This window comes from Dermacentor andersoni, chromosome 5, assembly GCF_023375885.2.
Source record: "Dermacentor andersoni chromosome 5, qqDerAnde1_hic_scaffold, whole genome shotgun sequence".
NCBI lineage: Eukaryota > Metazoa > Arthropoda > Arachnida > Ixodida > Ixodidae > Dermacentor > Dermacentor andersoni.
The window spans coordinates 144,115,399-144,129,173 of NC_092818.1; positions in this window are offsets into that span (position 1 = coordinate 144,115,399).

Below are 13,775 nucleotides of genomic sequence, written 5' to 3' on the forward strand. Positions count from 1 at the left end.
CAGGTCGGTATCCGACGAAGGATACCGACCTGCAACACCTGGACGCACTGCAGGATCGCCTGCAGTGCGTCCAGGCGTTGGCAAGTCGCGATCACATCGTTAGCGGTATTTGGATTTTTGATCGCCAGTGCGTTGAACGCGACCTGGGCAATGCCCTTTGGGATATGACGGACACGATCAGATTCCGTCATGGTGGCGTCAACACGGCGACAAAGGGCGAGGACGTCCTCGATATAAGAGGTGTATGTTTCCCCGGGAAGTTGTGTGCCTCCATCAAGCTTTTTCTTGGCGACCTCAGAGCGGACGTTGGGAGCGCCAAAAATCTGGCGAAGCTAGTGTTTTAATGCCTCCCAGTCAGGCAAGGTGCTCTCGTGGTTGAGAAACCAAGTCCTGGCAACGTCAGTGAGGTAGAATGCGACGTTGCGAAGCTTGTGCATGTCATCCCACCGGTTAGGCTCACTCACGCGGTCATAAATGTCCAGCCAGTCATCAACGTCGTCGCTGTGAAGGCCAGCGAACATGGTGGGATCGCGCTGTCGCGTGCTGACGGTCCATGAAGGAACGGCCGGTGGGGCAGAGACGGTGACGCCTGAGGCTCCTGAAAGTTCTTCTCAGCACCTCCACCACTTGCGAGACAGCTGTGAAGCCTCAACGGTTTATTGCGCCGGTCGCGCGCTGAAGACGATGACGCTGGCCATGATGGTGAATATATACAGATAAAGAAGATGAAGTGGTAATATAATGTTCACAATATATATATATATATATATATATATATATATATATATATATATATATATATATATATATATATATATATATATATCTTGGCAGCAGAGCTGCAGGGCTAGTAGTTGTCTAATTTAATATTCTCATTAACAGCGTTTAGGCTGCGCTTAAGGAGACCACGTGGTGGTTAGCGGATATCACGTAATCCCCCAGCATGTAGCCTCCAGATCTTTCAGCGGGGCGCGGGCAGCACCTAATCTCCGAGGTCATGTCGAGGAGCCGCGTATTCTTAATCATGCGTCACTTCTGGCGAGCATTAATGCAAGCGTTTTCCTTCTCTTTTTTCTTTTTCTTTCTCTTTTTTTAGTTTCCGTATCACAGACGTGTGCTTTGGCGATCTTTCCATGACGCATCCACTTGTATTTCAAACGCAATATTGCGCAGGGACTACATCTATACTATATGAAAGTAGGCTTCTTACGCCGCTCAAAATTTCGTCCCAGTTGGCCTTTCTGACGTACGTGACCGAAAAGACGGAGCTGCTAATTGTTGTTCCATTGGAAAGGACTCATCAAGCTCAGATGCGCAAATGTCAGAAACGAGATAAGTCCTAACTGGCGTATAAGTAAAGCAGTAGATGTACTTGCGGTTCGATTGGCCTCGTAATTTTCGTCCAAGGACCATAGCAAACGATTCATCTGTATCTGCGTGTATCGAGAAATATATTTGATGCTTATCGCGGCGGTGTGTTGTGTAGCGTTCGCAGTGACACACCATTCGTGTTAATAAGCCGAAGCGGGGGCTTCTTGGCACCTCGTCGTTGACGTCGTAAAACACTGAGCAAAATGGCCACTTCGAAACGCGAAGCCATGGCCTAAATAAAATTGATTCACACAGTCCGCTCCTGTGCTGCGCGCACGAGGACTTCGCGCTCCTGCATGCCGATTTCAGCGGTGGGGGGGAAACGAAACGCTACCCCGCTGCTGGGAAATGTGGGAAACGCTCAGGTGTCAAACGTCAATTCACTGTTCGCCAGTTACCGGCGAAACGGTCTGCGGTACCAGAACAGTGCTGCAGAAGCAGGGAATACCGGACGAATTATTGTATGTTTATTCAGAACGAAAAGCGCGGCTAAGGCGAAGCACAGAGTGAAGGATACACGCGACTTGGCGCTGATGCAATGACCACACCACAAGAAAGATCATGGAAGCTTTTCTTTTGACGAAAGGGAAAGGACGCTTAATTGTGCATCAAGTGTCCTTCCCTTCGATGGCGCTTGTTCCCAAAAAGCTTTAAGCTTTTGCAGGAACATGAATTCGTTTAGGTGATCTTGTTGTGTAAGCCGACTGCAGTTTTCTTTTACTGCGACAGCAGTCAGAAACTTGAAACTGGGCTTGCTGTGTCCTTTCTTCCTCCCTTCCTTCCATTTTTCTTTCTTCCTCCTTTTCTTCCATCCTTACTTCCATGCTTTCTTCAGTCTTTCCATTCTTTCTTCCCTACATGCTTCATTTCTTCCATCATTCCATGCACTCTTCCCCCATGCTTCCTTCCTTTCTATTTCTTTCTCCCTTCCTTCCTTCCCTCTGTTCTTCATTCCTTCCTTTCATGCTCTTTCTTCCCTCCTTCCTTTTTCCTTCTATTCTCTCGTCCCTCCATCATTCCTTTATTCCTTCCATTCTTTCTTTCTTCTTCACTTCTGACGGTGATATGCTGATCAGTGTGTATCACAGGGTGCACAAATCATAGTGACCGTCGTTACTAAGTGACAATGAGCGATGCAATAAAGTTTTTACTACAAGTTTTTTTTTACTACAATGTCTACAGCTCCGCTGGTCATCCACCTTCGCAAGGCGGAATGACGTGCGTTTTTTTTTTTCTTTTTTTTTTTTTGTATTTACAAAGCTTTCTGCCCATCTGGTTAATTCTTCACGTGGTGACAGGAAGTTTTTTAAAAAAAGGCATATTTTGAGCAATTTTCACGGCTAGATAGGAACGTAATACCTTCAAACTCTGTCTTCTGTCATACATTGCATCGGCGAAGTGATCCTTTCTCGCTCATTAAAGAGAAGAGCAGATGCTCTGGCGGGACACAGATGTGTGCAACGGTGCTTCTGTAGTTCATTAAGGGTAATTAAGAAGAGCCAGTCATGGATCGATTGACAGCCTCGACGTTACGGTAATTCGTTGGCGAGCTGTAACTTAGAAAACGCGGCACTCATGGACAGCAAAACAAGGAACAAAAAGTAAATTTAACGTAGAGAGACTAAAGGAAGTGCGGCGCATACGACACTCATGGAGCGATAGTGTACGGTCAACTCCTTCAGGCTGCAGTAGCCTCTTGTCCCGATGGTCACATTACACTACAGCTGAAGACGTTCACTCTATCGAACATTGACTAATCAAAGGAAACGCCGCTTATTACTGCACTCAAAGAGCGACAGAATGGGTGAAAGAGCAAACTTGACACCCACCCCGATTGCAGCTCATAGCTACAAAGGAAACCCATACAAGTTTCTCAGAAAGACAACCGCGCAGTTAAAAAAAAAAAATGGCGTACGGAATTTAAACACGAGGCCAGCGCCTTTCCGGGGCGGTAGCTCTACCATCTGAGATAAGCAGTTTATTTTTATTTATTGCATTGTAGCAGACTATTCAACAAAATAAGAAAAACAAAGTTCTACAGAAATTTAAGGTGACTGAAAATGCATCCAAAAGTCAGGCAAACAAGTGCAAGCGTCCAATAAAGGCATCCAGTCCGGCGCTGTTTCTTGTGCAGCATACACACTACGAACGTAAGCAACAGATCCCTGAAAAAACGACCGAGTGACAGGCTCGGCGTGCCTGTCACACATTCTACTGCGCCAAAGGCTATGTATAGGCCAAGTACCATGAACATGTCATACGGTGGATCACAGGAATCTTTAAAAGGTAGGAAATGAATTGTGTATGGTGTGAGATCAAAATACATTTTAAGTGTTTTTTGGAGAATGTCCCAGAAGAACACGGCATCCTTACAATTTTACAAAACAGTCAGTAGTAGTTTCAGCATGTGGATAGAAGCGGCAGTTAGTCGACCACGGCACGGAACAGATCCTTTTTCCAGCCAGGTTCTGACAGGAACGGTTGCCGAATGTAACCTAAAGAAAAAGGTTTTGATCCCTGGAGGAATGATCATTCGACGGACACGCCTAAGCACGTCTCGGTAATGACATTCAAAATAAGGCGCATATAGCTTGTATAGCTTTCCTTGGAGAAAAGCTATACAAGTGGATAAAAAACTATTTAACAGAGCGGAAAATATTTATGAGTACTCCGAACGGACCTACACAGTCTTACGCAGTGGAGAAGGGCGTACCCCATGGTGCTGTGCTCAGCCCGCTCCTATTCAATCTCACCCTGATAACATAACAAGAAACCTGCCGCGAGGAGTACACATCACAATCTATGGCGATGATATCTGCATCTGGGGCGCACCAAGTTCGCGTTATATCACCCAATAACGACTTCAAAAAGCATTTCTGAAGCTATCCATGTATTTGGCTCCCCGAGGTCTTCACCTCTCGCCAGAAAAGAGCACAGCCACGACTTTCGCAAGAAAGAAAATGACCAAATATCCGCTCTTACTCGGTGGACTACCGCTGCCGTACGTACGGTCTCAGCGATTCCTTGAAATTGTGGTATACAGAAATCTCTCTTGGTCACCTCAGGTAAAAAAATCCTACGTACGAGGATTGCTGTAGCATCGCAAGTTTTCAAATTCATGGCGGGAAAACGATAGGGATGAAACTGACGCTCAAAGGTACTGCTTGAAAAAACCTATATTGAAGGTGCGCTATTGCCTACCGTTGCACAGAGACTATCACCAGCCAACAAGAGGACTCTGAAGCCTCGCGCAACAACTGCCTGCGGATTTGCCTGGGCCTCCTGAAGGGCTCTTCAGTCTCGGGAAATGTAGCGGAAGCAGGATGTCTACCGCTAGATGTCATCGTTTCCCAATAAACAATGAGTACCGGAAAGCCACCTTTAACATTGGAGATATCGACAGCCCTCAGATCAATCTCGGGGTACATCCTAGGGTGCAGTAATATCTCCTTTTCTTTTCACCTGTACAGAGGAACCTACCCAAAGAACTTAACAAGATTCAGCTCATCCGCCATGCCATCTATGCGGACGATGTTGCCATTTGGACGAGGCAAGGCAATGCCGGAGCCGTCAAACAGGCATTGCAAACAGCAGCCGACATGGTACAAGCCTACGTGGCTGGCAACGACCTCAAATGCTCCTCTACCAAGTCAGAACTGTTTACTGCCGGCAAAACAACGCAGGCAATCAAAACTGCACTGAAAATCGTAGTCAATAGAGAATTAGTACCCCAGATCGGGCCAAGTAAGCCAAACCACGGCCGAAAAACTACGGAGGCCGGAGATAAGCATCAGGCTTCTCTGGGTCCCTAGCCACGGGGGAAAACCGGCAACGAAGCTGCCCCCCTCATATCCCGCGCAACTACTAACCGGGCCGAGGGGCAGCCTCCTCCGGGAAACCCTGAAACACTGTCACGAAGTTATGGAGATCGCCTCCGTCGGCAAGGAGAGGAACGACAGATTTACCCGCCTCCATGCGGCGGCCTAAACAGACAACAGGCCGTGGCCCTGCGCAGAGCTCAAACGCGCAGTGTGCTCAGCCCCAGGAGACTAGCGGCCATCCTGAAGGATGACAGCGTTTCGACATGTACGTTTTGCAACTTAGTACAGGCTGGACAGTATCACATTCTATAGGGATGCAACCGCCACCCGCTCCCCCAAAGAGCTCCTGCGGCTAGTCCCCTCACCTGAGGAATGGGAGAAAGCGTTGAGAAATGTCGACCAAGCATCGCTTCTAGGCTGTCGGAATGGACGGCGACAGCTGCTTCTCCTGGGCCCCGACCTAGCCTCCCCCCGTGACCTGGCTCCCCCTTCGCCTTCCCTTACTATTTAATAAAGTTGTTTCCTCCTCCTCCACCCATCTTCGGCATATGCTCCAAGGGAAGAAGCAATTCATGTACCGCGTTCAAGTAGCCGACAGTAAGTCTAGCTTTGGCGAAGCTTTGCAGATCTTGCACCTTCCTCCGATTATTCAGCCACAGAAATCACTGCCTCCGACTTTTGCTCCCTGGACACTTTAGCCTCAAGATATAAACCAGTTTGTATCCGGCGTGAATGGGACAAAGAGTCGCATGCCACAGGCCGCGCTGCAACAGACCACTCTCCACAACTTAGCGGAGTAATATACTCAGCACACCCACATCTACACTGATGCCTCAACCACTCGGGAGACTTCTTCCTGTGGTCTTTATGTACCCTCCACAAGACAAATACTTTCTTATCGGCGGCAGCGGAGGATATCCACAACGACAGCAGAGCTTCACCGCATCAAAGAAGCTGGCCTCTATATATTGCGCCGAGCGCCTGATCAATGGGCGATTACCACTGACTCTAAAGGAGCACTACAAACATTGTGCGGTCCGCTCAAAAAAAAAAGCAATCATCAGCCTGTTTCTTTCGACATTGCGTACTTGCATCACTTGGCCGTTGCATCAGGCCACTGTATCAAATTTCAGTGGATTCTTCACTGTGGTATTCGGTCCAACGAAAAAGCAGATGAAGCAGCATGCAAAGGTGTTCAACACCAAAACTATAAGCGGATTTATTTCACTAGATCTGGTGCTTCCCAACTAGCGAAAATATTTGCTTCTGAAGAAAAGGACCGGCTGTGGAGCTTGCCGACCCAACATTACCCTTTCCTTTACTCAATTGACCCAAATCTCAGATCCAGACTTCCATCCAGCATTCCTCGCCATTTGGAATCTCTATATCATCGTCTTCGCCTGAACTCCGCCTATGGAAACGGCTTACGATACCACTTCGGTCAAGTTACAAGTCCACGCTGCAACAACTGTGACTCAATTGAAAACACGTGGAGCATATCCTGTTTGAGTGTCGAGCGTACGCCGACGAGCGTGTGTTCTATGAACATTGCATGCATTCGCTTACACGAATACCTTTGTCATTTGACTGTGTCTTAGGCCCTTTAGCCTGCCTCACACAACAGAGGCGTGCAATAAACTTTTTATTCACATACTTTGAAAACATTGGCCACCTCGACAAACTGTAGTTGTCCTCTGCCACCCTCACGCAGCGAATTCTGTCACCTCGTTGTAGGACAGAGAATACACTGAAGGACTGAAGCACGCCGTTGCCCATGAATCAGAAAACTCAGTGTCAAGTCAAGTCAAGTCAAGTCAAGTTTATTTACAACATGTACAAAGTACAGTGTTGAAGGCCACCCTGGCAAGAAAGCTGTAAACATACAGCTTGACGAGGCCAGGGGACCACCACCAGGCAACATCAGCATCGCACACATCCGCAGTGCAAACAATAAGCCTTCGTAAGTAGCTTCAGTAATACAACACGTGGTATATATCCACTTCCCTGGGCATGAATAGATCTTCATATATGCATAATCATTCCGAGCGCATTGAAATTCGGGTGAATAACATTAGCGCCAGGGAAATATATACTGTTACACTTTAAAAAATGAACATTATTAAAAGCAATAATTAAAAGGAAGTTAAACAACAGCAAAGAATGTGCACGTGCAACTTACAAGAAATGAAATGAATATACATGTGATGAGTACATTCTGAATAGGTATGAAAACCAACTAATTCCACTTCTTCTTAAACTTGTTCCTTCTTTTCGCTTCTCTCCTTCTCTATTTCTCTCCCCAATTCCCTTCCCCACACAGAGTAGCATGTCAACGATGTAGATGTTCCCCATGATTTCGAACATTAATGGACAGACTGTCAATTATGAAAGGATTCATCAATTTTTAGGCATCATAATTGATAGGAGCCTTCCATGGAGCCCCCATAGAGCATAACCTTAAGGAGAAACTTGGCCATTGCACATGCCTTGAAATTCATGTGTGGTAACTCCACCAAAATCGTGTTACACGTATATGTGACAAGCAGTTACTCTCTCAAATGGAGTTGACGGTACTCTCTTTTGTTCACAGAGTGCGCGAGGTCTTTCTGTTATCCACGCTAACGGGGAAGCACCACTCTCTCCTCCGCGCTCCTTCTTTCCTGCAAGAAAACTCACCGGTGATCAGGAGCGGCCGGCGCAACGACATGGCAAGAGTGGCCTGAAACGGAACGATAAAACGAGCGAGTGTACAAAATGGTGCGCCTAGTATAAACGACACGGGCTGGGAAAAAAAGGTGGGGAAGAGGGGGGAGAAAACACGGCCATTCCGACAAGCGGTAACTGCACTTTTGCAGAGAAGAAGAAAGGGTGTTGAGAAGGGTGGCATTGGGGAGCAAAGAAAAAAAAAGAAACACAGCGCTGTTTCGGGTACGGTTTGATTACCTGGTGAAAGGGCCATTTGAGGCCCATTGTGGTGGTCCGGCGATGGTGGCTCCGCGGAAGCTCCCTCTAGCTCTGCGCTCTCGCCCTCCCCGCAGCGCCAACTAGCGGATTTCCCATCGGCGGTTTGGCGAGAATGTAAAGTGTCCCACCCTCCCCACGGTTTCCTTCTCATCCTACCTTTTTTTCCTCTTCCGCGGCTGCCATACGCGAAATAAAAATGTAAACAGAGAAACGGAAAGAGCACTGCGGCCAACCGCGAGCAATTTGCGGACTTGAAGCCCTGGATCGTTTGTTTCTCTCGGCCGTCGGGACGCGCCTTATGGAACAATAAAGCTCGGCTCTGTGATTGTTGAAACAAAAGGTAATGGCCCCCGAATTGCGCCGCAGTGCCGTGTCTTCCGTTATGTGTGTGCGTTTGTGTGTCTAGAGTTCAGCGCGGTGCCTACACTGTTCGTTTTACTCTCGGTGTTTTTCGCTCATTCTCGGTAAAGCCCGGCGCGTTGTAACGACTTTCCATTTAAACGGAAGTGGACGCGCTCGGGTGGCCTTCGGTTCATTAAAATGATTATGAGCATCACGACGGCCGGCCATACGAACGCAATACGGTGGAAGATGGTTTTTCACAACGACTTGAGTGCCGCCTAGTAATATGGTTCTTTCTTCTCGGAGGAGCATGGCAATTCAAACCGAAGTTTCGGCGCTGGCCGAGCTGTTCTGGGGCAATAAAAATTCAGCGGGAGGTTAGCTGTCGGTTAGTTTCTTAGGGAAAATTACTGACGCGCGCTGCTAAACTGCAGCACCTAACCAAAGCAAGCTATATTGATTAAAAGGGGCGTGAAAGAGATCAGACAAAATAATTAATTTTGCATTTTATTGGTCGCGTGTTACAAAAAAAAAACGGCCCAGTTTCTTTCTCGGGGCGTTGGTCCGCACACATTAAGTTTTTAATACAAGCATATTTATTATTAAATTCATACGCGTTGAACATTTTGCTTCTCATGATCAGCAGGTAACTACAGGAACGGGCCCCGACTTAAGGCCGTTGGTGTAGCGCTTCAGAAATAGCGCCACTTTTCTTAAGAAAATTGTACTTAAACCTAAAAAAAAAAAAAAAACGCGGTAAGACGAAATGAAACGAGCCTTTTAAGAGCGCTAGCTGCTGAAATGCTAACTCTACCCTTTAAAAAAAGGTCACCAGGTCTCCAAGCTGCATCTGGAGGTCTATTCGTATCGCAACTTAATACTCCGCGATAAAGGAAGAGGGCCTCAGCTGTCGTAGCAAGTGATAACGCGGCTATAAACATAAGTTCTTAAAACATAACGTGCACGAACATACGCGGATTGGACAGAAATTGGCAAGATTCCGCCCGACTATGTCCTAGATACGCCTCCAGTCCATCAACAACCTCGAAAAGTAAAGAGAAAGAAACACTGCTACCCGCAACTGATTCGTGCAGCGCAGAAAAACTCGCAAGAGCTGCTGCTCTTTAAAGCTTTCTAGAGGGCGATTAGAAACAATCGGAATAGCTCTAACGTATTTCTGAGTCCTCCTTTTTGTTTACTCACCGGAGGCCGTTATTAGATCGGCATTCAAAAGGTACGCGCCTTGTATACTCAAACAAAAGAGAAGCGGCGGCCGCTTTTCACAATATAGCATGCAATACGCTGTCTTGATAACTACTATCATGTTTTGCCTTTACAGAAACGAGGCAAAAATACAGACGTGAAGGTCGTCCGATAAAACACCCTATTTCATCGCAATGCCCGTTTCTTTCTTCGTTGGTTTTTCGCGCTCCGCGCCCCTGCCTACGTCGTTTTATCGCCTTTCTTCCTCATCCTCTCCCCCTCTTGTCCCCTAATTCAGCGGCGCTTTCCTTTGTCTCCAGCGCTCCCTGCTCGCCGCACGCGCCGTTCCGCGAGCAGCCAATAAACGTTCGTCCCCAAATTGCTCCGCCCCGCGTTGACGCTTCGGCCGGGAGCGCGCCCTCCCTACTTCCCCTCATCTAACCGTTTTCTGTCCCGCTCCTTTTCCTCCTTCCTCTGGTCACTTTGGAGAGACCGTTTTCGGAGGCAGCGATCGCGACAAGCGTGTGTCGGAGTGAGCGTGTCTTGCTTCACGCGGGCGAGGTACTCCCGACACGACGACGCACCTTCTTTTTTTTATGTTATCGCTAGCTAAAAATAGCGCAACGAACGATGAAATGAAAAATGATACGCGTAGGAGTTATGAGGTGTGGAATTACTGATTAGCTGCCAAAGAAAGCCTCCTGTTTTACATTAAATCGGATTCGGTTTGCTTTCTCTCTAAACATGGCCTATGCATGCTGTGAAGGATTGGCTGATGAAGGCTAATGTGATGAAATCACCGTCTACGTCGTTTTCGCCGGCGCGCGCAATCGTTCTCATCATTCCATCCGCCTTTGCACTTCGCCGCCTTTAAAGCGTACTTTTTTGCGAGCATTACTAGTTGCGGCGAAGCCTACCGTAGCCGCCTTTAAAGTGTACTTTTTTGCGAGCATTACTAGGATGCGGCGAAGCCTACCGTAAAGCTTTTATGGGGCAACGTGGTGTTTTGTTCTGGATTGCAACGCCCTGCTTACGGAGCATGTGGGCATCCGCCCTCGTGATCCCGCTAGGGCCGTATAGAGACCCCATCCTGAACCGCGCAGCGAGTGTTACTGCCCAAATTGTCCGACATTTGCAAACAAAAGCACTGTGTAACGTTTTCTTGAGCGTGAGAATTAATAGCACGCATCGGGAAATGATGTTCCGCCCTGTCACTAATCGTTGTTTCGTATCGATCGCGTGTTCTCTTTCGTGCGCCCTTGCACAGCGCCTCAAAAAGCATGCACTCTGGAGTGTTGCGCGCGAATTCAAAGCTCACTCAATGCCGCTGTTCTGGTATGCAGGCGGTCGCGCAAGCTAACCACATACACTATTAGCAGTCCGGTGGGCATTAGGACGGCGTTCCGAAAGCTTTCGTTGCAACGGCCTATACAAGAAGTTATACTGGAAAAGATTAGGACAACGAAATTGGTTTCAAATCAGGCGAAGAGCGCGTACTGCCAAGCAAGCGATGACTATCGTAGCTGGTTGAGAGCATACAGAGGCAACTTCCAACTAAAGATTATTGCTTGTCGAAGATATCAAGTGAACGTTCGCAAGGATACCCAAATCACAGCGTACGTTTTCAAAAGCAAGTATAGTGACATGCCGAAAGCATTTGAGAGGTATCGAAGGCGTGCGGAAGGGTCATTGAACGCTGTGAAAGATCGAAAGACTGCGAAACGGCTCACGATGGCAGCGAAAGCTTAGCTGTCGTTTGTTGGACTCACCACACGTTGGTGCAAAGAATACGGATTGTTCTCTCAACGCTGAAGCGGAATCGTGGCAGGAATCGCTGACGAACGCATCAACTAAGTAACGTTTGCTATACCACCCATAAATCTGACGCAGGCAATGTTCACAAAATTTTTTGCTTTGTCCACTTCTCACATCTGTGTCCGCACTTCTTACGCGTGATATTACTCGTATGATGCTTTGGGAACGAAATTTTCTTTACGCATGCGTGCTTGTGCTTTTATAAGTCCGCAAGATAAGCTATATGAAGGAGGTAGTCAGACTGTAAAACTGTGCGGCAGAAGCAGTGCAAGCGGCTTAATTGGGCTTTTCAACGCATGACGCGAGCAAGCCAAGACAGACCGCAATGAACTAATGCGAATCAGTCCCGTCAAATACTTTTCAGGCGGTAACCCATTCCGAAACTAACTTGAGGCAGAAGCGTTTCTTTAAGACATGACTGAGGGGGCTTCGAACTTAACTGCCACAGATCTCGGCGCTCTACTTACACCGTTGATCGTGAAGTGTACCATTACGAGCGCCCCACTTTCCTGATTCTTTTTTGATACGCCGTTGTAGGCGACAGCACGAAACCACGCTGCGCCGTCCGAACTGAATACCATCCGGAACAAGTCTTTCTCGCTGCCCGTCGCTATTACTCCCCGCATCGTGGCCTTTCCATTTAGGTATCACTCCGTGCCACGTAATCACCGACATCATTAAACAAGCCCACTCGTGGTGGACTCGGCCCCGGCTACACTGGACACAAACTCCGGTTGAACGGAGCGGCGCTGCTTCTCGATCGTCCTACACCGGGAGAGCCCGCGCCTCATTGATCTCTCCTGCTTCGCGGAAAAGACCTCCCACGCTAAATCAATCTGCAGCGAACGCGGTCAGCGCTTCGGTGAAGGCGATGGTCGGGGGGGGGGGGGGGGGGGGGGTTGTAGCTCGTCGGCTCCGCAGGCGGTCATTAGGCCCATCCATCCCCATCCGCGCGCGCACTCTTTATTTCGCACCCTGGGTGCGCGGAAGCTATTAGCGACCTCTGACGCCAGGCGAACGCACCACCTGCGAACCGCGCCGGCTGGCGCTACCTCAACGCTGTGTGCGTCGACTGCGCCTAAGGGGCGAGGGGGGAGAGAGAGAACAGGACGCTAGCTTAAAGCTACACGTACGTACATTCGTTGGGACTCGAACGACGGCTCTTTTTGTTGGAGACGGATGGTCCTTCAACCATTGCCTCACTTGATGCTCAGTCGAAATAGTCGCCTATGGTTAAGGCTCAGCTTTTCTAAGGCTCAGCAGATGTGCATATGACATCTTCTTGCACGCATTTCAGACACCCGTTTCGTTACTCTATTTTTCTGAACAAGGTTTCAGTGACCAATTGAAGATTGCCGGTAAAGCAAAAAAAAAATAAAATAAAGAGTGACAAGTCAACACCACCACGGCTCCGTGGTGGTGTTGCCGTGTTCTTCTTTGCTCTTGCGCTATCGAATGCAGTTGAAGTGCGGTATAGTACTGAGGAATTCAAAAGTGTTAATGTATGTTGTCATGTGCTACCAAATTAAATATTCAATGGCGAGTTAGCGGCAAATGCGATAGAAAAGCGCAAGCGTTACGTCGCACCTCTTTAAGGTGTCGAATCCATGATTTAGACTACTTTCACCACATTGCAAAGTGCGGTTCAGGACAAACTTTTCAAGCGCGAAAAAGACACGGCACGAAAGGAAGGTCAAACAAAGGTGCCGTGTCCTTTCTTGCGCTTTCAAAATTTGTCAAGCATGCGCCAACCAGGCCTCTAGAAAGTTATTCTAAGCCGTGTTCTTCGGGAGGTGACTAGGCGCACGTCCTGCCTCTTCGAGGAGCGATTCGCAACTGACGATGGTCCGCAGCAGAAGACCATAAATATCACTATATATATATATATATATATATATATATATATATATATATATATATATATATATGTATATATAAACGCTCTTCCAAGCTACGCCATCCCTCTCTACCATGTGACCGCCTTCACATACACTTTTTTTTTCCGCTTTGACACTCCTAATGCTCACGCAGCAAGTCTGCGTGAATGCGTGCGCCAGGCGCTCTTTGTTCTGCGCTGGGGGTAATCTGCGTCCATACACTTTCTTATTGGTCGAAGCTTTGCCATCCCGCATTTTTCGTAGCCTCCGTCCTGCCTCGTCACCCGTCAGCTCCTTATCGGTTGATGAGTTGTAGAAAATACCGGTGTTCCTAACAGGCAGGAAGAAAGACGTATAAAACCTCATTTCTATGTGGTCATTT